This window comes from Micropterus salmoides, unplaced genomic scaffold (genome assembly GCF_014851395.1).
Source record: "Micropterus salmoides isolate LMB-PRFRI ecotype aquatic unplaced genomic scaffold, ASM1485139v1 Ms_hic_scaffold_4, whole genome shotgun sequence".
Lineage (NCBI taxonomy): Eukaryota > Metazoa > Chordata > Actinopteri > Centrarchiformes > Centrarchidae > Micropterus > Micropterus salmoides.
The window spans coordinates 18,181,055-18,205,370 of NW_024043372.1; the positions used below are offsets into that span (position 1 = coordinate 18,181,055).

Consider the following 24,316-nt stretch of genomic DNA (forward strand, 5'->3'; position numbering starts at 1 on the left):
TCAGTTTGAAAGTGGACAAGCTGTTGCCCTAAAGAGGTAGTGCTATGTAGCTATAGCTATACCTACTAGTTTGATTATTACAAATATGACCTACATGACTTCTAGCTATGAGAATAGGTGTCTGCCAAGTTTTAAATGGGACCTACCAGTGGAATTGGTCCAGTGAATCATTGAAATGCCAGAGATTATATTTTTATGCTGGTGTGTTTGTTACTTTGACTAGTATTTATACCATTAGAAACCAAAGGTTAATATGAATGAATATTATGTTTCTGCTAGTTTAAAAATTAAACAAGTTAAAAATATTTAAAGCAAATACTTCTTATCTGTATACTTGATTAATATCCACAGTATTCAGTACAAAACATATTAGTGTGATAAAATGTATATCTTACACCTTATCACACACAGGCAGTCTTATTAGAAATACAGTAAATACCAATGATCCAAAACAGATAAAATCAAAGAGGCAGAGTTTCAAAGTGAACAGTTTCCAAACCAGGCCATCATAGGGGTAACTTGGGGGCACTGAAATCCAACCTGCTGTCCACACCAGTTATTCAGAAAGGCAGGCAGGCCCCTTACTGGATAAAGCCAGTGTTTCAAGTCAGGTTTGGACGGAAACAAGTCGATGCAGACAAGCTACAGGTTTACTCGGCCTCCCTCTTTCTCATACCACACTTTCACAGCACTTGCGTTGCTGTGTTGTTTACCCAATCCCTGGTGAGCTGTTATAGTTCATAAGACTTTCCAAAAGGTAGAATTTTGTCACCATAAATAATATCCCCTAAGACACTGAAATAAAAAGTACATAATCCACCCTGATCTTGCTGGCAATCATCTAATGGGCATATTCAACACGACCAAGAAATAAGAAGTAAATATGCCTATTGGAAGTTTTGTCTTCCCTACTAGTACTCTTCTTCTCTGCAATTCTCTTTCCATCAATCTATTTCACCCTCTCCCACTTCTTTGTTTGAGAGCTGTGTGCCAGTTCAGCCAGCCCTCTGCTCACACTGCAGCACAGACACACTAGGACTGACAAACCTCCAACAGAGGGATGCGATTTCATTTATTTGATGTCAAGATCTGTTTATATTAACAGTGCAAGGTTTGTTAATATGTGCCCAATCTTATTGCATAAGATTTGCACTCACTCATGTCATCACTGTCATGTGTGAGCATAAGTAAGAAGCCTTAGATTCCTCTCAACCCATTTTCCTGAACCATATACTTCGGCCAACGGGAGGACGCTGGAGTAGAAAAGACAGACTGGGTCTGTGCGAGGGACGTACATATAGAAAAATGAACACGAAATGACACCATCTAAGGCATATGTTATTTTAACACTTCACCTGATGTCCCAAAGACTGGAACGCAGAGCACACAAACACACACTCACACACACACACCCACCACTAATTTATGCACATAACACTGAACAAAACCAAAGTGAGTGAGCCTAAGGTGCATCATGTTAGTCTAAAATAAAAAGCACATTTTGGGTGCAAGTCAGTGATTAGGCAATGCTGGAGCTTTACTAATGCAGCAGTAGGGCTGAACGATTAATTGCATTTGTGATATTATCGCAATATGATAAAACAAGATTTCCTAATTGCAAAGGCTGGGATAATGCTCTGGTCACATGACACGCGAGAGTAAACCAGTCTGCAGAGGAAGAATCAACTTCGTATGTTACGCTGTACCTTGACTTGATGTTGAACAATGGCCTTATGCTTTACAGAAGCTGACACTACAGAAACTTAAGTGTCACACAGGGAATGAAAGTAGCACCCGCCACCGCAGGTAACATGGTGGTGGTTGAAATCGTCAGGCCATCCCCCGCTTTCACAGACAGGAAAAATGCACAACAGAAAGACACGTGTATTAAGGTAAGCGTATTGTGGCGATCAGCACCTGTGTCTCACACACAGCCACCAGTCAGCTCAGAAAATATCTGTGAAACGGCATTTCAAACTAAAAGCACAAGTCCGAAAGAGGCCCACTCTGTCCTGAGTTACAGCCTGGTTACAGCCAGTGCACTGCTTACCAGCATCGGAGGCTGCGGGAAGGGGAACTCCGGTGTAGTCGGAGAATTACTAAGCTTGTTTATTAAACAACAGAGGCATCACTTGGTTTTATTTTCGTTGGCCAACTTTTGAACTGAACCTCAAACTGAGTATTTTTTGTTTGCTTACTGGGATATAGAAAGATGGACACCTAGGAGATTAGAACTGAGATAAGGACTCATTAATTGGTGGTTAAACTGTGGGTTTTGTATTGAGCGCTTACTGTATAATACAGTTCACACTGGTGAACTTAGTTTTTCTTGTGGTCTGTAGGTACGCCTACCCGATGATGTTATATTATTTAATGTCATGACTTGACTCTCAAATTATCTTCCTAACATTATTATAATTTGATATTTCTTCCCCACCATTGCTCATAATAATAATTCATGCAATTTATGCATCACCTAATTTCATCATCACACAGGCCTGGGTTACAAGAAAGAACAGTGTATGTTTTATCTATCAACTATTGTGTTGGTCATACCATACAACCATTTAACGCTTGTCCGTTTTGAATAATACAGAAGGTAAAGAGCTTAAAAATTAAATCTCATATTAAATCGCAATATTGGTTTAAAAAAAAAATTGCAATTACATTATTTTCCAACATCGTTCAGCCCTATGCAGCAGTCAAGGATCAGAACTGAAAAAACCCACAATGTGCTCAGGCTTGAGACGGAAGCTTTCTAATCAATCTCAAGTATTTGCAGCAAATACAGACATGACCCCAATAACTCAGCCATCACAACCAGCACGATGTCTCATAAGTCACAGACACATGTCAACCACAACGTTCAGAGCTACATCATTATTCACACGTCCAATATTGTTGCTGTAATTCAGATGGGCTGTCCATACAGCGTTGCACTGTATCATGATTAAGGCGGTTTGGCCAATCGCATCTAGACTCACAAATCACCACTGACACACACACACACACACACACACACGTTACTTAAACAGAAGCCCTGAAAAAAAATGAACATGGCACCATAAATCATGATGATGATCTACTGAATCTGTGTAAGATCAGGGATCATCAGAGAAACATCTAGGGGTGGGGGGGGAACAGCCCCACTGTACATCAACACTGACCTGTATGATCTAAAAGTAGCTTGGATGTGTGAAAAATGTGTGCTGTGTTATTTAGGACCATCTGTCTCTGATGTTTGTGGTCAGTTTTGAGAAGGAGGCTACATACATACAGACAGCAGCTCCCTCTACCTTACTTATATGTGAAAGATGTGCTTGCTTTATAGCAGTCAGCCGTCCTCATCCAAAATCTGAATACAATGAACCTTTAAAGAAATAAAACCTTCAGAGCAAAAAGAGCAGAGGCACTATTTAACATAACTATTTTTAGACTGTTGTCTAGTGGCAAAATTGATCACTAAAGACAAAATACATGACAGCAGTTCTAATACATTGAATGATGTTGCAATGTTGGGTAAACAGAAAACATTTTCTGTTGGGAAATTTTTCATTGGGCGTGAGGTCTGGCGAGGGGTAGCAGAGCAAAACTGACCTTTTTTTTTTTAAAGCAACATCATGTAAGACTTTTTTTTGTGCGATCTGACGCTCCTACCATTTCAGAGTGTAATTCATCGCTATCGTAAATAAGAATACTGTACGTGCATTTGTTAAGGTTACATTAAGATCAAAAACTACCAAGTAGCCAATTTTGCTAACACAGCTAAACATCAAGCAAGTTCGACAAGACCTAGCCATATTAGCGAGCCTTTTGTTTGGTCACTCCTTTTTTCTCCATCAACATCCTCTTCGCCACTGCCGTTATGTCCATAGAGGCAGCTGAGCCCGGTTATGTTGCCCGCTCGTCCAGCTCCGGCTCGACACAGCCCCACTATCCCACAGCAGCATTATGTTGCTTGAAACTTGGTTTGCAAGCCAGCCAACAGAGTTAGACAGCAACCGACGTCTGAGCACTTACAGAAACGTAACTGATGTCCAAATGTGTTATCTAGTAAGTGTGCTTACAATTCGAGATTTATAGCTAGTCTGTCTGTACCCTATTAAACAGGTTGTTACTTTATTAGTGATAATTTCTTCCCACAAATCTTCTGCAGGAAGCCTCCATATGATGCTTGATGTAGTTTTTTTTTTTTACCTGACTGGAATATCTGGAATATACCCACACAGCCATGAAGTCTTCAATGAGCTTGGGTCTTCTGCCGATGTGGTTACACTTTTGAGAGTTTGCTGAAGTGATGAGCTCTATCAACGTTTCTGGTTCTGGCTAATGTGCTGACTTAGATATGACAACGTGTGTGTGTGTGTGTGTGTGTGTGTGTGTGTGTGTGTGTGTGTGTGTGTGTGTGTGTCCTCGGTGAACCACAGACAGAGAGCAGAGGAGAGACCTTGAGTGCTGTGAAAAAGATACTTATAATGCTATGGAAAATGCCAATGTTTACAAATCGCAGCCACATTTTGGCAGATTCCGCGATTTTCCGCGTGTAATAGCCGATTCCATTTTTATTATCAAATTCCGCGTCATAGGGCCCTAATAGGGCTGGACGATATGGCCAAAAATGTTATCACTATAAAAAGTTTCATATCTTTCGATATCGATAATTATCACAATAAGTATCAAATAGTTTTTACTTTCAAGTTTAAAGGCTGATTTTTGCTCCTGAGTGAAAGTTGAAGAAACCTGATGGTTAATTGTGGTTTAAACTTTTCTTTATGGTCAACACTTGATGCCAAACAATTACAAATCTGAGATAGAACATTCAAAATATTTATGATAAAATCTTTGTCAACAAATATCTTTAAAATTAAGTAAAACCTTTTTCAGTCCTTTTTCCTCAACAGAATAAACATCTTAAGAAAAATTAAGTTCTAATTCGTGTATGATTCAAGTGAATAAAATCAAACATTTATTGAATATTTATTGAACATTTGTTATAGAAAAAAATTATATTGTGATAATTGTTTTATTGTCCAGCCCTAGGCCCTAATTACAGCAATAGCTGACAAATTATATGACCTACTCAGGGTTCTCATTTTCTAATCAGTCAGGTGACAAACTTTTATCCGCTAATGCATTTTTCCAAACTGTGGGGTCATGTCTGACTGAACTAAAAACATTCAGGTGAAATTTCAAAGCAAATAGGTATTTTAATAACACTTAAGGCTGTACTTTAAGGTCTTTGTTAGCCAATAAACACATTATCCAGCACCGTGCAGGAATAATTTGTTTTTTTTTTTCCTCCATTACAGTGATTTATTAAGTTCCAAGGACATACAATAGGCTACCTACCACAGAGCAAGGGCATGGTATATACAGTAATCAGGACTGGCCACTAATGATTCATGGATCCAACATCACTACACATTCAGAACATCTTTAGATATAGAGATTAGAGATTACGATTAAATAAGCATCCGTTAGGCAGAGTATCTGTGGCATTTGTTGTTTCATAGTTTTGAAACGACAGTTAACTTGAAATACTCAGTGTACAGACGAAGGCCTTCAGTCTCCTCTGGTGAAACATCCATCTCATGGGAATGACCAACTGACAGGCCAGAGAGTCAGTCTTTCTCAGTAATCACATAATGGTGATCCACCACAACTGGAACTAAGCTACAGCTGTCTGTCTTATCTAAGACACTAAGAGCAAGACTGTTAATGACAACACTGTCACAGCTGCAGCATTCAAACTGATAAATATACAGTAAATGTGAATGTTACTAGAGATTTAAGGTCTCCACAGATTTCCTTTGTTATAATTGTGCTGTTTATTTAAAAGGTTTATATATTTTTATATATACTTTTAATATATTTACATTTCTATTTATGTTCATGTGTACTGTAAGCACCAATTTATACCAAGGCAAATTCCTCGCATGTGAAAATGTACCTGGCAATAAAACTGATTCTGAGGTTATAACAAACAAAAATTTAAGTAATAAGCTTAAAACTATGATGTATCTGAAGCTTAAGAGATTAATAACTGTTAGCTATGTGCCATGTTTTCATCATTCATTCACTACCTGGCTAGCTGCTAATTACCTGCCAAACAAACAAGGCAATGTAACCAGTAGGGGTGGGGTAAAAAAAACTGATTCTTAGATGCATTGTGTATTATTAAAGTATTACGTCTCAATGGAGAAAAATCAATTATCGGAAATTTACTCCCACTGCAGATTCGAATTAAAATATGTTATAGTTTTTATCTCCGCATAATATGCCACAACACTGCATTTACTGTATGTCGTAGAGAATACCAAAGTAACGCACCCCCTACAATTAAATAAACTCCCCTATATTCTTTCAGGTGTGGCACACCAACACTGCTGAAATATGTGCGCCACTACAACGTGCATATGAATGTGTGCGGAGCAGAGGAAAACGTAAGCTGTAAGTTGTTAGTCTGGCAGTAAATGTACAGAGGTTAAAGAGTGTCAGTTAATAAATGCTACAGCTTCCCAAAAAAAGTCTTGCCTGTTTCCCCAACTGCTGGTGAAGGTGGTTAGCAATCAAACGTCTCCCAGGGCCTCAGATTCCGGTCTGGAGCTGAAAAGGAAAGACTAACATTAAGTTTTGTTTTTGCTGCTATGTGACGTTAGCTAAATTTATAAGTAATGTTAATTAGCTGCATCTCATTACTACTTACTTGTCGAGTATTAGGAACATCAGGTACAAGCTTAAACAAATTGGTGCACAACTCTGTCCTGTACACATACTGTACATCTTGATAGCAAAGATTATTTCAATTTTCAGATGAGTCTGAAAAACTGGTTACTTAGAAAAAGAAAGGACAATGGTGACCATGGAGGAGTTTAGCTAAGTAAAGCAAATTAGGGATACAAACTAATCACCTTTTAAGCTAATGACGTTTTTTTGGATGTTAATGTCCAAATGAAATGCTTGGTAATTATATAGAAGGGGGTGAATAAATATGGTGGTTCTTACAGGTTGCCTAATTTTTTATATCAATTTCTATAGATGAATGTGCTTTTGGGGTGTTGTTTATTTATTATATGCTCTAACTTTTTGCACAAAGATTATGTGAAATATCAGATTTTTTTATTGGAAACTTTTTTACTCAATGAAACCACTCGCGGCAATCACGGCTCCTACAGTTAGAAAACTGCAGTCTTTCAAATCAGGATTTTGATTTGAAAACGTTTAGACCATCTCAGCCCATATCTAATAACAAAATCTGTAATTTCAAAAGCAAAGAAATGCTGAACATTTTGGGAACTAAGGAGAAGAACAACAAACCTGCTGAATAAATGTGTGATAAATTAAGTGAGTTCCTGTGTTTGTGCGTGAATGTGTGTGTTTTTGTGCAAGTGATGCCCCTTGGGAGCTGCAGAATGATTACTGAGCTCAGTTTAGGAAACACCCCCACTGGAGCATCCAGCAGACCAAGCTGTAAAAACTGCAGAGAGTCAGGACCTACATTAGTGAGAGGGCTGAGTGAAATGTCAAAAGCGCAACTGATACAGATCCAACACAGCTGTCTATCCTGGCTGCATAATGACTTGCACTTCACTACGTGTGACGTAAATAACTCAATGAAGTGACTTTTTATGCTTAACCAACAACAAGTCAATTAATCAAGCGGTCGATTGACAGAAAATGAATCAGCATCAAAAATGTCAAAATTTCAGAACATAATTGCTACGTGGATCAATGAAGAAGACACTGATTCGCTGTGTGGCTGGTGTAGACAAGGCGTTTGTCAAGCTCTGTCCAAAGCGCCTTCAAAACAACTCTGAAGCTACCTTTTAAAAAAAATTGTCTTGTGTATTTAGCATATATTAATACAAGTAAGACATTGTAGGTGAAAAAACAGTGTTGCCAATATTGTTAGTAGCAACACAACAGAGCTACCTCCTAACCAAAGACAACTGAGCCAGAAAAGCACAATAAGGTATAAAATGCAGACAAAATAATCATTAATATATCACACAGAATGCTGGATGAGAAAGCTGTTTGTGTCATGTATTATGTTACATAATATGAATAATATGCTGCCCTCTTCATTAATGCTATAAACTACAGCTGCACTTTGTTGCAACTAGTTTGCATACTGAAGATGGCCATTTCCCAGAAGCATACAAACCTCACGGGAATTAACAGTCTTCTAAAATGTGTCTACGGTTCACCTTAGAAAAACGCAGATCCATCATCAACAGAAGTTGTGTCTCCTTTGTTTCTAGCTTAACAAGTATGAGACATGACACTTAACCAAAGCACTTGTGCAAATTGCAGATGAATCTGCCTTTCCTGTTGCCATAGGATGTCACAAGAACGTCTTTGAAGACATGTTTAAAGTATAGTTAATAGTGTTGTTTGTTGGGCCCTGTCAGTGCCTTTCCTTAAAATACAACAACAAGTACAGAACAATGAAAAACCTTGTTACTGCTCTTGCATCCACACAAACACCTGTCTCATCAGTTATATGTTAGTATTAACAACAACAATGAACTTTGTTAAGAGTTTGGCTACTCAAGGACACATTCATTCCAGACAATTCAGAAAAAGCAGTGCTTTCTGCAATATTGATGTACCAGCCGAGTGAAAGGACACACCAGCCCATGAATCTGCCTTTGCCTGCTTGTTACAGAGCATTCAACAGCTTACTGCACCAAACTGAACCCCTGCAGCCTGCCTCTCCTGTGCTTTCTTCTTGGACCAGAGCCCATGTGCAGGCAAGCACACATACTGTATACAAGAGAGCTCTCTCACACACACACACACACACACACACACACACACACACGTGTGCAAACACGCACAGGCATGCAGAGAGACTGGCCCACAACAATCAGCCTCAGCATGAACACCTACACACATTTAAATGACACAGTAACACATTCGGCCAGGCACAGATGACTGTCACAACCTCTCAGCAACACACATCACAACACTGGGAGAACAGATAAAGCCTGGCTTCAGGGTGTTGCTGGCTGTGGCAACTGCAACAGATGGAGCTGCAGCAGCAGTGAGGCGGGCAAGGTGAAAAGAAACTGGACCTCCCGTCTGAATGCGCCTGTGTGTGCATGTGGATTTTGTCTTTCACTTCTGGTTATTTTCAGGTAGTTCTTTATAAATCTTACAGCATGGCCAAGTATCTGGCATGTATTCAAAAGGACAGAGCATGCATAAAACATGAAAGACAGAGGAGAGTAATGGAGCAGAGACAGAAGGGGGGGGGGGGGGGGGCGCAAAATACATGCCAGTATAATAACGTATGCAAAGACGGCTTTCAATGCAGCAGTGGCACTATCAACCGTACTCACAGCTCTGAGACAGTCAGATCTGGACAGGTAGATATGCTACCTCACTAGCATAGTGTGTGACAATGTTAAATGCAGCTGCATACAGGGAGTATGGCATTTTCTTCCCTTGTAGGAACAGACAAGCACAATCATCCCACTGACAGAGCAAAGTGAGAAGAAGAGAGGGGTGAGAGAGGAAGAGAGAGAGCACGAGAGTGAGCGGGAGAGAGAGAAAGAGAGAGATGCGAAAGACATGGAACCTCAGACCTAGCAATGATGCTCTTTAAAAACACCCACCTCAGTCTGCTGCTGAATCCTGACGCAGTGAGAAGAACCAGGGAGTAAATGCAGAATACTGTACTGTGATGGAGGAGCCGCGGCCAAAATCCAAGAGATTGAGCAGGAAAACGGAGAGGGAGGAGGGATGATACAAGACTGGTGAATGTGAGATCCTGTGAGACCAAAATTATGTGTCTGAGTGAGAGAAGCATGTATGTCTGACATGAGAAAGGCAGAAAAAAATAAATAAAGTGACACCAGACAGACAGAACAGGGATGGGGAACAGAGGGGGGAGAAAGAGACGGAGAGAAGGGACAGAATAAATGTGTGAGCTTGGAGAGTCACTGAGCAGAGCAGTTGCATTAAAGAAAATGCCCCTCCCTCGTTCCTCTATACACACACACCCCCACCTGCCTTTGCACTGTCAGCATTTGAGTAAGCATGCATTCAGTGAATCAGAGTGAGCTGTAAACGGTGAAAGAGAAGAAGGGTGGGCCGGAGGGAAAGCAAGCGAGAAGCATGTGCGTTCATTTTAAATCCAATGACAAGGCACTCCTTCATGGAGATTTCGTGGTTTCCATTGAAACTGGTTCAAAGTTTATTGGCTGCATAGCAAGTCAACACAGTATTTTATGTCAAAGATATATGCAAGCACATAAGAACATCCATACACCCTGTGCCCTATTATGCAAACTGGTAAAATGAACTACGCAATATAATTCTCTCTCTCTCACACACGAGAAAAAGTGTTTGTCAACCACAAGAAATCTGGCAGCACCTGGTTCAAGCTCCGATAAGTTGCCTCCTATATGCTGTAAGCATGCCTTAAAATCCCTATCAGGTCCAGGTCTAATTGTTGGCAGTGCACCCCCATGTCCATGCAGAGGGTGGTTAAGTGAGAGGATTACTCCCTAAAAGAATCAATAACTTGTTATAATAAATACTACTGTATATCAAATATTTAAAAAAAAGTGTATGCATAAGCAGCCTATTTTACTGTCCTCAATATAGTTGAGCAGTAGTTTAAAAAAGGGAATATTCAAGATTCAAAATACCATATCATATTGGCTGTTAACCAATTGTTGTCTTCAGCAATCTAACAAAGTGCTACAGTTCATGTGAAACTGACCCCCACCTTGCAGATAGTATTTGCAAGTAATGCTAGCACAAATCAATGACTTGCGAATTTTTGCTAGGCTCTGTATCAAACAAGCATTTTCTCTTACGTCTGCAGAATATGATTTGCAGGCCCGAGCATCTCTTTACCACAACAATGCTACATTTATAATGGTATGCTGTAACACATTTTACGTCCAAAACATAAGCACCTCCTCCACTTGGTAATTTGGCAGTTTTGATAATATCTTATTGAAATTGTTTTTTTGGGTACAGATTACTCGGGCATCAGGTAACTGAACAGGTGGCCGAGCAGGTAGTTGGGCTCAGAGATGACGCCATCGAGTGGAACACAGCCCACATCCCATCATGTGTTTCTGACTATTCTGGGCCAAGGAAATATTTAGCAGTATTTTTATCAGTGTATAGATGAGTTAGTGTTTAGAAAGAGAACTGAAAGGTGTATCACAGGTATTCTCTCACGCACGCACACACACACGAGAAAAAGTGTTTGTCACATTGAAATGTTTCACATCAAACAAATTGAAATATTAGACAAAGATTTTTAGCTGTTTTTAAATGAAGGTATAAAGCGAAAAAAATCCAAACTTACATGGCCCTGTGTGAAAAAGTGAGTGTCCCCTAAACCTAATAACTGGTTGGGCCACTCTTAGCAGCCTTAACTAGGACCGGGTTTCGAGTTCAATGCTTTTTAGGCACCGACCGAATTGCCTCAATACCATCAAGTATCAAAAAATGTCTTGTCTTTCGGTGCACAACAGCATGTGAAATTGATTGTCAATCAGTGTTGCTTCCTAAATGGACAGTTTGATTTCACAGGAGTGTGATTGACTTGGAGTTACACTGTGTTGTTCAAGTGTTCCCTTTATTTTTTTGAGCAGTGTATGTCTTGCTTTTTGATAAAAGAATTTTTCAAAGGAACAATTATTAAAATAACAAACAATATTAATGATAATAATGTGATAATTAAGTTACTTTATACAAACAACAATGGTTCTTAGTTTGTTGAGAATAAAATTCGTATCGAAAAAAGTATCGTGCAGGAACCGGTATCGAAGTCGAGGTATCGATATCGAAAATCTTTGAACGATACCCAGCCCTAGCAGCAACTGCAATCAAGCGTTTGCGATAACTGGCAATGAGTCTTTACAGTACTGTGGAGGTATTGTTGTAATTCAGCCACATTGGAGAGTTTTTGAGCCTTAACCGCTTTTTTAGACATCTCAATTGGATTTAGGTCAGGACTTTGACCTAAATCCGATTGAGATGTTGTGGCATGACCCTAAAAAAGCGGTTAAGCCATTCAGAGGTGGACTTGCTGGTGTGTTTTGGATCATTGTCCTGCTGCAGAACCCAAGTGCGCTTCAGCTTGAGGTCACAAACAGATGGCCGGACATTCTCCTAGGATTTTTTGTAGGGCTGCACGATTTGGAGAAAAAGTCATATTGCGATTATTGTGGACAATATTGCGATTTGATTATAATGGAACAAATGGTACTATGAGTCTACTTGCTTGATTATCAAGGAAATGAACAAAATACTGACAATTTGAAATGTGTTTTTGAACAAAGTTAAGCAATATTTATAACAATAACTAGTAAAACAGAACTAAGGGAGCGTGTTGCTCTACAGAGGAGGCAGCTAGAAGGAGCAAATGTTGGCACACTGGCATCCTGGCACAAGTTAAATCTACATCTGTCCACTGCAGAGACACTATCTACAACCTGGAGGAGTAACTAGTATACATGAGTCTATTAGAATAATATTATAACATTAAATTAATGTTATAATGTAAATTAAACAGTATAATTTTCAGTTAATAGTATGCTGTTAGTATAAAAATAATAGCCTTTATTAATTACTATATTCATTATAATGTCATATAGTACAGCCTACTGTTTTACCACTAGTTGAATATTAAAGTCAGTTACAGCTGTTTAATTTCTGTGGGTTATTTATTTATTTATTCCTTGTGCAAGAAAACTCTACATTGGTCACTAATTGGTTAATGCTAAGAATTAACTTGTCAATAATCATATAGTTCAACATTTAATGATTTGATGTAGTAAGCCAACATATTTTAGCTGAATCATAAGGAATGGCACTTATACTTAATGTAATATCATTAACGACTCTAAACGTTCATAAAATATATACTTTGAATCATTTATCAGCATTGATGTACCCCAAAAAAGGATTTTATAGCGTTTAAAAGCAGTTTTTTGAGGTGCATGCAATTCTCAGCAGGCATGCAAAACTCGGCATAACAACGGAGCATTTCTCTCGGTGCTCCGGTAGCGCATCCGACTAGGTTTTGAACAATTAGCAGCGGGGCGTGGCAGGGGTTACAGTAGGTTGTTGTAACAGTTACTCACACACTGCTCATGAATCATTTTTCTGATTGCACATATGTTTGTAGAGCCACATGCGAGAGCCCGTTGTGGAAGGAGATAATGAGCAGACTGCAGCGCAGACACAGAACGCCACACACACCTGTTGTATTAAATCGCACACATTTTGCGGTTATGTCATCGCACATGACGACATTGCAGCCCTAATTTGGTAGACAGCAGAATTCATAGTTCCATTTACCACAGCAAGTCCTCCACGTCCTGAAGAAGCAAAACAGCCCCAGACCATCACACTGCCACCACCATATTTTACTGTTGGTATGATGTTCCTTTTCTGAAATGCTGTTACTTTTACATCAGATATAATGGGACACACACCTTCCAAAAAGGTCATCGTCAGTCCACAGAGCATTTTCCCAAAAGTCTTGGGGATCATCGAGATGTTTTCTGGCAAAACTGAGCCTTTGTGTTCTTTTTGCTCAGCAGTGGTTTTCGTCTTGGAAATCTGCCATGCAGGTCATTTTTGCCCAGTCTCTTTCTTATGGTGGAGTCATGAACACTGACCTTAACTGAGGCAAGTGAAGCCTGCAGTTCTTTGGATGTTGTTGTGGGGTTTTTTGTGACCTCTTGGATGAGTCTTTGGGTAATTTTGGTCTTCCGGCCACTCCTGGGTAGGACTGAACAATTTTGGAAAATAATCTAATTGCGTTTTTTTTTTAACCAATATTGCGATTTAATACCAAGTGACGCCTCTCGTGTGTAATAGACAAGCTTAGTAATTCACCAACAACACCGGAGTTCCCCACCCCCGCAGCCTCTGATGCTGGTGAGCAGTGCACTGGCTGTAAATCAGGACAGACTGGGGCTCTTTCGGGACTTGTGCGTTTAGTTTTAAACTTAAATGATATTTCCTGAGCTGACTGATGGTGTGTGTGTGACGCTGGTGCCGATCGCCACAATGCACTTACCTTACTACACGTGTCTTTCTGTTATCACATCGCGATAATATCGCAAATGCAATTAATCGTTCAGCCCTACTCCTGGGAAAGTTCACCACTGTTCCATGTTTTCGCCATTTGTGGATAATGGCCCTCACTGTGGTTCACTGGAGTCCCAAAGCTTTAGGAATGGCTTCATATCCTTTTCCAGACTGATAAATCTCAATTTATCCGTTTCTCATTTGTTCCTGAATTTCTTTGGATCGCTGCATGATATCTATCTTATGAGGATCTTTTGGTCTACTTCACATTGTCAGGTAGATCCTATTTAACTGATTTCTTGATTGAGAACAGGTGTGGCACTAATCAGGCCTGGGTGTGGCTAGAGAAATTGAACTACACTTTCCAGAGATGTGATTAACCACAGCTGATTTATGTTTTAGGACAGGGGCAATCCCCCTTTTCCCCCTTAATAATAAAAACCTTCATTTAAAAACTGCATTTTGTGCTTTACTTGTGTTATCTTTGTCTAATATTTTGTTTGTTGATCTGAAACATTTCAGTGTGACAAACCTGCAAAAAAAATAAGACAGGGTGTGTGTGTTTTTGTGTGCGTGTGTGTGTGTATTAGGGATTAAACAGTATGAAAATTTCATATCACAATTATTGTGACACACAGGGGGGGTGGGGGGGACAGTCGACTGTCACGACTGCCGAAAATTGTATGAAAATACATTAAAGTTCTGCTTTTAAACGCTATACTATTCTTTGTGGTGTTCATCAATAGTTATAAATGACCACACACATTATTTTATATATATATATATATATATATATATATATATATATATATATATATATATATATATATATATATATATATATATATATATATATATATATATAAAAATAAGTTTAAGGATGCTGTGTGGTGTTCAGATCAGTCCCCTTTAGATTTGTATTTATGGATTTGCCTCATTCTATGTGTGTATTTGCATGTTGCCCAGAGCTTGGGGGGACAGCTACAGCTTCACTGTTGCGCACCACTGTCCCTGGCCTTTCTCTCTGAACTGAAGCCCACTCACGGCATTTTCCAACTTCTGCTTCCAGCCAGACTACAGCTCCACAGCTCACTCCTCTCCAATCATAACACCAAGCTTGGTGGGGTATCTGCCAGATAGTCTGATAGGGCCACAGCAAGAGATCTTCACCACACCCACAATTATAACTATAGGTTCCTATACAAGTTTCAAAGTTCATTCAGTCCTCCCAAACAATAATACTTCTAAAGCATTTCATGTGCCTTTTATGAAATGGTTAAAATGATGCTGGCTGACCATCTGAAACTGGGGCCAAACACAGAAAAATTACCATAAACACTCCTAAAAAGTCCACGGTTTTCCTAGTTCCACACACCTCTGTAAACACACTCCCAAACATGGACTTCCAAGAAACTATGACTATATTTTCATACTGAATATTGTGAGGGCTGCGCTACGTATGCTTAATGCGGCAGACTGTAGTCTGCATGCAACACTCTGGTGCTTTGCCAGACAGCTGCATAAGAGAAGGGTAATGCTCCTGTAATCATACCAGGTGCTTGAGTGTTTGCCCTCCTCAATACCAGCTGGGAAGATACAAGAAGAAACAATTAGGCCATTCAATTTAACCTATAGCTTTCTGCTGTCCTTTGGGTATGCATTGAGGCCCCAAAAACAAACACAACTAAAATGTAATTTCAAAATGATGTACAACACCACCAGTCGTTCCGTTATCTACACTCAACTATGCCTGTTCAAGGTCATGGTGTATGAACAATAAACACCAATTTAAATGGCCCACTGTGCTCCAGGTACACCTGCTAGACAGCATTTCAATCATTGATATACACACATATCTTTAAAACAAATGGTGGCTTTGCCTCTACTCTTTAACTTTTCTTTAATGTTTCTGAAGGGGAATTTTAAGCATTGTGTTAACTGTTCCTGCTGCAGATACCAGATCAAGGTTGGACTCAGGGAAGCACAGGGAAAACTTTGTTTTCCTCCAGGGCTGAAGTTGATGCTGACTTCGGGACTAACCCCCTTCACTTTTACCCAGCAGCTGGGAAGCATGACACAGGAACTTCTTAGGTATTGAGGAGCTTCAACCCTAACCTTGATACTACTTTCTTCATTAAAAAAACAAACAAAAAAAACTATGTAACACTACAGTCCATAAAACACATCCAGTAAAGGTGAATTGTGCGGTAGGTTATACTTTCTTAATCCAAAGCCATTATGTCAAAAAAGACATTATCTTAACAGGTTTGGATTAACATACACACCTAACACAACAGTTTACATGCAGTTTCAGCCCCATATTGAGTTGACTGTCCTCTGGGTATTGCTGAGTAGAAAGCCATTAGGTTTTTAGTACTACAGTCTATGCTCGGTCTCATTGGGATTACCGCACGGAGAATGGAGCAAGTGACAGGCATTAAGTAAACAAAATTACAGGCTCTGAGGAATTAGTCTGTACTACTTGTACAACACAAAAAGCCACACAATCCTCCTTCAGCTCCTGACCTGGTAGATGATAGTGTAAAGATACAGTATTGACTGATGTCTCAGAGTGACAACAGAAGAGGGTGATGATCAGGTGTGGAAATTAACTTTTTTGCTCACCTGCCAAGGGGACTGGTAGATGAAAGAAATCATCCAGCCAAGCATATTTTTTAATAATGGCCAAAATAATAAATTGCTTTTTTGTGTCACATTTACATTTGTTTCAGCATTTTTAACTAAGATCATAAGGTACTATATCAAATACAAACTTAAAGAAGAGGCCAGAGTGAAATTTAAACCAGAATTACATTATTGCTATTAAACGTACTTAACAGTAAATTTTTTTGTAAACTTACAAGATGCTCATTAATCATTCATCTTAAATCTTATCATTGCAATGACAAATGAGTTGTTTCTGTTTTTGTCTTTGGCATACTGCCGACACAAAAAACGCTCATTAAAAAACAGACTCAGCATCGTACTGTAGCCAGCCTCTCTGAAATCCCTAATTCTCCATTTTTCGCAAAACTTCCTTGTTTTATGTTCTGCTTCAGCCTCCTTTTTGTCTGTGTTTTTACCGTTTTGATAGTTCTGTTATTAAACCTGGTAAATGTCACCACATTACAGTTGTAGCTGGCCAGCCAAACGCTAAAAAAAAAACAAGTACTCCAAGTACAACTTTTGTAGCTCCTAGCGCACGCACACACACACACACACACACTCTCCCCTCTTTCCCTCCCAACTCCTATCCCCTAACGCTCATCCCCTACAAGTCTACACCAAACAACCACAAGTAACATGAAATGAACATAAAGAACAACCGAGCAATATGGCAAAAATATATCATGATTTATTTCAGGCAGGATCACGATTCACGATTTATCAAGATTCATTTTCCTGTTGGTTTTTAAGACTATTTAGCAAGTTACTGGTTAAAAAGAGAAAAATAACACTACTTTATTAATTATATACAATATAGCCTGGTTCATTTAAACAACAAAGAACTGATTCATTTTGTTCTTATAACATTTTAAAGATTTTAATATACATTATTTTGATTAATTTTCCAATGAAAGAATGAGCTGTTTGCTTCTGCATATTTAAAAACACAAAGACAGGAAGGGACTTGTTGCAGATATTGACTGGCGTTTACAGTAGCTGTTGGAAGCAGTATGTATATAAGTTATCTCATATTTACTCTCGCCAATGCAATCTGAAACTAATATATATATATCTCTCTCTCTCTCTATCTCAAGACGTGTACTAATGCAAGTGTGTAAGTCTGTCTGCAGAAATGTACTGACAGGAAGTCTACAGCGGATGGTGTGACTGAAGGAAATGACACACGGAGCAGACAACAATAACAAAATAACAGGAACCGAGTCCTGGCCCTGAGAGGCGACTGAGCTTAATGTACGTAGTTCCTGGAACAGTACTGTACAATAATGTATGTCACGTTGATCACGTTTCATGTTGCTGCTGCACCCCCTTTCCCTTTAGAGCAGCAACATGCATGTAACTAGGGAACGCCCTGAATATAATAAAAAGAGAGGAAACGGAAGAGATACCTCAGAGCAGGAGCCAGCCGAACCTTCTGAAACAAATGATAAGGAAGCCATGATAAACTACCAAGATCTTTTAGCAATGGACAGTGTAAAACCCGAAGTGACATTGTCAGTAAATGGAAAGCTTATGACTTTCCTGTGCGATTCTGGAGCATGCAGAACTACCTGCAAAGAACCGATACCAAACTCCAGGCATGATGGTCAGCAAATTGTGGTACGATCAGCGAGCGGTCGGAGTTTGTAACTGAGTGCATCTCTGTCCGTTCTCCTCGCGAGTAAAAAGCCATTAACTCGCTTGTCTTTCTTCCTTGTCTGATATTATAGGTGAGCTGAACCTGACACCTATAATATTCAGCTAGCGCTGAATGTGCGTTACGCCCCCCCACCCTGTCATGTAGACTGTGCGAACTGGTTCAGCTCTCAGTGAGTAAACACTGCGTCCGAACCGGCACCGAACACAGCCTCCAAAACCGCCAATTGTGATGACAGGGAATACGGGACCGAGGTGGTTTTCTTTCCAGGTTTGGCTCTTTTCACCCCGGGGCTGACTCAGCGAATAAAGGACAGCTAGTAGTACAGCTAACTAGCTACAGATACAGACAGATACAGTTAGTGGTACAGCAAAAAGTAAATATATCTGTCCATCAACAAACTCTGTAAATCACCTCCGTACTATATTCCCTGTTGGTCTCTGCGTTTAGTCCCGTTCATGCCGTGTTCACTGGGAGGCTGCTGAGCGCAGTTTTGTTGACCACTCGCTCGGCCCCGGGGCGCTGTTCTCTGACGTTATCTTGGCCTGAAAACCATCATTGAGTAGGAGTGTAACATTAAACAATATACTCCCCTGGTGCTCCGAGCTCCCAGTCCAGGCTGATTCTGATGACCACTAGGCTAACTGAGCTAATATATATATATATATATATATATATATATATATATATATATATATATATATATATATATATATATATATATATATATAAGCAGCTAGTTAGCCGCGGTCAACAGTTACTTTAGCAACAAGTAACATTTTCTATTAATCAGCAACCTTTGTAAATCCCAGAGAGTTGAGGCAAAGCAGCTGGGGGACATGGGGAACTTTATAGAGCTGGCCCGAAAGTCATTTTTTGAGCTTCAACTCTTCGATTGTAATCAAGAGCGAATAATCGATTTTTTAAACGTGTGTTGATAAGCATGCTGTAATTTCAGGAGCTACAGCTATGTATTTAATAGATAGAAGCAGAACATCAGAAGAACGCCCAATAAGTTCTGCTGAGCGAGCGGGGATCGGATGGGCAAGAGATAACGGCGGCATGGGTGCGCAAGTCTGTGTGCATGTGTGCGAGAGAGAAAGAAAGAGAGAGCGCGCTCCGTTTATTTATTCTCATAGCTAGGCTAACTAAGTGATTATTACCAAATCTTTGTTTTTAACTTTTTTATGGCAAGGCTTGCAGACCCAAGTGCAGCACTAAGAAAGGGAGAAATAAAAGGAATTAAAGGGATTGGATATTGAGCAGCGGAAGAGCGAGGCAGAGTGAAAATAGATGCGTGCCGTACCGGGTTGGTGGCTGCTGCACAGAGCAGGGGGAACCGTAGCTGAGAGTCCAGAGTGAGAGAGTCTGATCCAAGCAGGTCCAGAGCAGAATCCGGGAATAGTTTAGCCGGGCGGGATCCAGAGAGAGCGCACGGGATGAGCGGTGTTTTCGGTAGCGGAACTAAATCTAACATGTTATTATGCAAAATTCACTTTTAATTATAGCGACAAAATGCTCTTCTTCTACAATCGTCGTAATATAATTCAATTCAATTCAATTTTATTTATATAGCGCCAAATCACAACAACAGTTATCTCACAGCGCTTTTCATAAAAGAGCAGGTCTAGACCGTACTCTGTGATGTTATTTACAGAAGCCCAACAGTTCCCACCAAGAGCAAGCACTAGGCGACAGAGGCAAGGAAAAACTTCCTAATTAGGCTCATTTAAATGCGTTCATTGTGTTGCTGTTTGTTTCCAGCCTACAGTTTACTGATTAATTTTAAAATGTAGGAAATTTGACTGTTTTGATATGTAATGAAGTTAAGCAATTGTAAAAATTAATTAACACCATAACTTCCACACTACTGCAGTCATCACTCAGTTTTACCCACACAGCTGAGGGTTTCATTTAGTTTTCCCTTTAATGTGAACTGGAGCATTGCGTTCACTGCTGTCAGCGAGGGCAAGCGTGCGAAAAAAAACCTCAATAATCGAATCTCATAATTGAAATCGAATGTGTACCCAATGGACGAATATTCGGGTCCAGCCTTAGAACTTTAATGTTAATTTTATGACGCCCAACAGTTACAATGTTGCCTTTGTAGACCGCAGAGGAGCAGGCAGCTGACTTAAACTGAGCCATAGAACTAAAACTGATATGGATTGTGCACTGTAGCACGATAGTAACGATCTCTCTGAAAAGACAGATCGTGGAGACATTTTAATCGTTCACGATCAAATATCGCCCACCCCTACGTCAGAGGTGACAGATCACTGACCAATTGTAACTGCAAGCTGAGTCAATGGGCTGAATTCACACTTAAATTTGATTTTTGCAGGATTCCTGGAAAACTGTGTTCAATGACTCATGATAAAAGGTGGTCCCAAGAACACAATACCTTCAGTAACTATTATGCTTAAATAGCCATGTTACCACTGACTAAACACATCACTTACACATCTACCTTTACATGCACACACTCGCACTCCCCCTCACACACTCTATACATTTGCTGATTGTTGTATGCTTAGAGTTTAATAGTTGTTTATTTACTGAAGTTAATAACCAAACCTGCCCCTACGTTGATCCCTATGATGGACATGTTGTATTAGTAAAACTTTGTATACTTAGGAAAATGTACTTAAAAGTATTAAAAGTACTCGATGCTGAAAAATATTGGCTTCAGCTTCAAAAAAACAATATGTGGACCCTAGGGTTGACCCCGAATAGTCAAAGATTCGATTCTTCGATTCGATTGTCAATCTCACAGTCGAAGCTTCACAGCAAAACATTTTGGCGATTTGGGGGTGATCAACGTCTGATTTTACATAGAACTACTAGTTTTCTCCCATAAGTTAATGTGCAGGCTATTATAATATACAATTAATTTTTTAATGTTGTAAATAACCATTTAAAAAGAAAAAATGTTTTTAAAGTGCGTGAATAAATCCAAAATTGTAACCCTAACCCTGGGTCGTCGGTGTGCATGTGTAAGCGTAGCGTGTATGTGTGTAGTGGCAGAAGAGGAACACTTGCTGAAGAGATGGAGCACAGCCCCAGCTTAGCCGCTGTTGTGCCGAGTTGTCCGCACCTCACGGGACTTTTGGATAATTTATCACCATTGATGAACCACACAAATATTATATTATATTGTTTTTAAATAGCCGGCTACTTGAAATAGACCGTCGAGGAACCGCAATGTGTACGCAGTTGTCGGCAAGCACGCAAAACTCTGCACAAGACCGGTGAATGGCAGGCGAGAGAGAAAGAGAGAAAAGGGTAACAATAAGCATCAGTTTAGCTGGAAATTTACAGTGTAAGTTGAATGAAGAGAGACTACAGCTTCTCAAGATTAAAGCGGAGCCACCATGTGTAACCCCCTCCCCGGCTCGCAATGGCCGAACTCACTGTTACACATGATTATGATTACTGATGAGTGAGCAGTTAGCATTAACGAATTAGAGATTAACCACAATGTAGAGCATTATTCTTGCACAAGGATTTAATGAATGAAACCCCCCCACAAAAAATACTGCTGTACTGTTCAACTGGAAATAATACACCACTGGTAAGATACATAGATTATTATTACATGTAATTATAATGAATATGGTAACATCATATAATATGAATATTATACTAACATGATAGTATTAAATTAACATTATACTTAACGTTATATTACACTAATACACTCATTTATTCTAGTTACTCTGCCAGGATGCCATTGTGCCAATATGTGCTTCTTCTAGCCAGCCGCCTGAGAGCAACGCTGTCCCCTTTTTCTATTTTAAATCTGTTTTACTAAAGTTACTGTTATAAATATTGTTCAGTAATCTTGTTTACATAAAGTGTGGCGTGGGTTGTGCTGGTGTATTGTTTATCCATATAAGTCCCACATTCCACAAGCAGCAATGCACCAATCACAGCAGAGTTTCCTGTGAGGAGTGTTTTCACTTATTGTGCTGAGTGATGATCCAGGTTTTAAAAACCTTTGACAATGTTTTAAAGCAGAGTGTCCAGATATTAGGGGTCTTCACTTCCATAGTCCTAGTTTATGGTGCTCCCAAATAGGGCTGGGCAATAAAACAATAATGATAATTATCGCAGTATAATTTTCCTCAATATCAACATAATGGGGGTCACCGATCGATTGTAATTGGCCAATAATGGCTTTAACTAGTTTGATCGGTGGTTGCTAAAAAGGCTGATATGAAAAGCCGATCAGATGATGCAATACCCGCCAGACAAATTTTCAATGGCCGCTAAAATGTTTCACTACGCGGTCTGAGCGGTTTTCAAAGCTAGCTAGCACCATAGTCCTTTTCAGACAGGAAGGGATTGATTCGTCCAGGTAATCATTTACAATGAGAGTTGAGCAGCAAACAGACAAGCGGAGCAACAAGCAGGAGCAATCATGTGAAACTGTCGCAGCTGTGCTCATCTCACACACGCCACCCGCAACCGAAGTTTAAATTACCCTTCGCTAAGCCCCGCCCCCCTTAGTTACTGTTGCTAAGTCCGACAAACTGTCGACGCTGCCTCTGTCTATCACTGCACTCCCCGGAGAAATATTGTCAAATTAGTTGGAAAAAGCGTTCTCAGAAAGAAGCAGACAGCTTTGCAATTATACATTTGAAGGTTGTATTCAGACTGTCAAACTGACTCAAACGGACGTGAAAAAAATGAAAGATAGAAGCTAACTTACCGATCACACAGTACAAGGTGAACCACCGCATCCCCCGATGATTGAGACAAAAGATAACGATATGAACGATCAACACTGTTCCTGTAAAGCTAGGTAGGCCTCTATTCATTATTACAGTCATTAAAAAGCAGAACAGTCGGGCTTTATTACGTTACATTCAGTAGGAAGTTAGCTAGCGTTAGCTAACTAACATTACATTAGGAACGATCCACAGCCAACATTTTTCTGGATTTATTTTAGGTTTTGGAAAGAGAATAAATCGTACATCTCCTATCAACCTCTCTGGGTAGCAACTGTAACTATCACAAGTGCCTCAGGAACAGCGTTTGACCATATCTTAGAAAAATATAGCCAAAAAAAAGCTAGAAAATGACTCTTTTTACATTAGAGTCAATGGAGCGCAGCCATGAAAAGTGTCGGACTTCAGTTAGAGTGCTATACTGCGCTGTGATTGGCCAGCTGTGTATTCGGGGCGGGGCTTAGCGAAGGGTCAATTGTCTCGACACTCAGCTCATCAGGCAGAGAGAGAATGATTCTTCAGTGTGAGTTTACTGATGCAAAGAGAGGCGCCACTCAATCAGCTGACTGCCTCTCTCGCTGTTTTCATTACAAAACGGAGACCTTTTGCTACATTTCCGCCTCCTGTCCAGATTAAAGCAGTGAATCAGAAGATATTTGTTTGAAAACACTGTTGACCCGGTGGGCAAAACAGAGGACTTTATTCAATGACACACACTCACATTTGGCTTTGTGAGTCGGTCTTATCAGTCATGCAAAGCAAAAACACGATGCTACTGACAGAGTTTTAGTTTTGGTATTTTTATTAAAATATATCTACTGTGTAAATAACACTTAATGGTTAACTTTGCAACAACTCCCAGTCTGTTTTCCACTGCCGCTGTGACACCAAAATGTGTGACCTATCAGTTTCTGTGACCCAAATGGGAAGTTAAGCGCCAGAGGCTTTGTTGACGATGGGAAGCGGTTGCAGTTTGGTTTGGGCACCAAAAGTACTTGGTTATGGTTAGGAAATCATCGTCGTTTGGGTGTAGTCACAGAATCTGATAATTCACAGATTTTGGTGTTACACTGCCGTCTCTCTGTACTCCTGTGTTACTTTCAGTAACAGATCCACTTCGTTGTCGGTCAAAGCAAAAATAAAAATGCCCGGTGTAGTCTTTCGCTAAATCGTCTGCAACTGTGGAGTAGAC

General features: G+C 39.8%; 1 protein-coding gene across 7 annotated transcripts in view; it reads right to left on the reverse strand.

Annotated features, from left to right (window-relative positions):
- kcnab2a (potassium voltage-gated channel, shaker-related subfamily, beta member 2 a) overlaps window positions 1-24,316 on the reverse strand; it is a 95,456-nt gene that overhangs the window by 68,112 nt on the left and 3,028 nt on the right. The window contains exons 2-3 of one of the 7 annotated variants that reach the window (XM_038697564.1): window positions 9,621-9,820; window positions 6,535-6,606 (exon numbers count right to left, since the gene is read on the reverse strand). The exons of 1 other annotated variant lie outside the window; for it this stretch is intronic. The gene's annotated coding sequence lies outside the window, so the exon portion shown is untranslated. Of the gene's footprint in view, window positions 1-6,534; window positions 6,607-9,620; window positions 9,926-24,316 lie in introns of those variants that run through there. 5 more of the 7 variants (XM_038697565.1, XM_038697563.1, XM_038697570.1 and 2 more) reach the window with 5 other exon arrangements.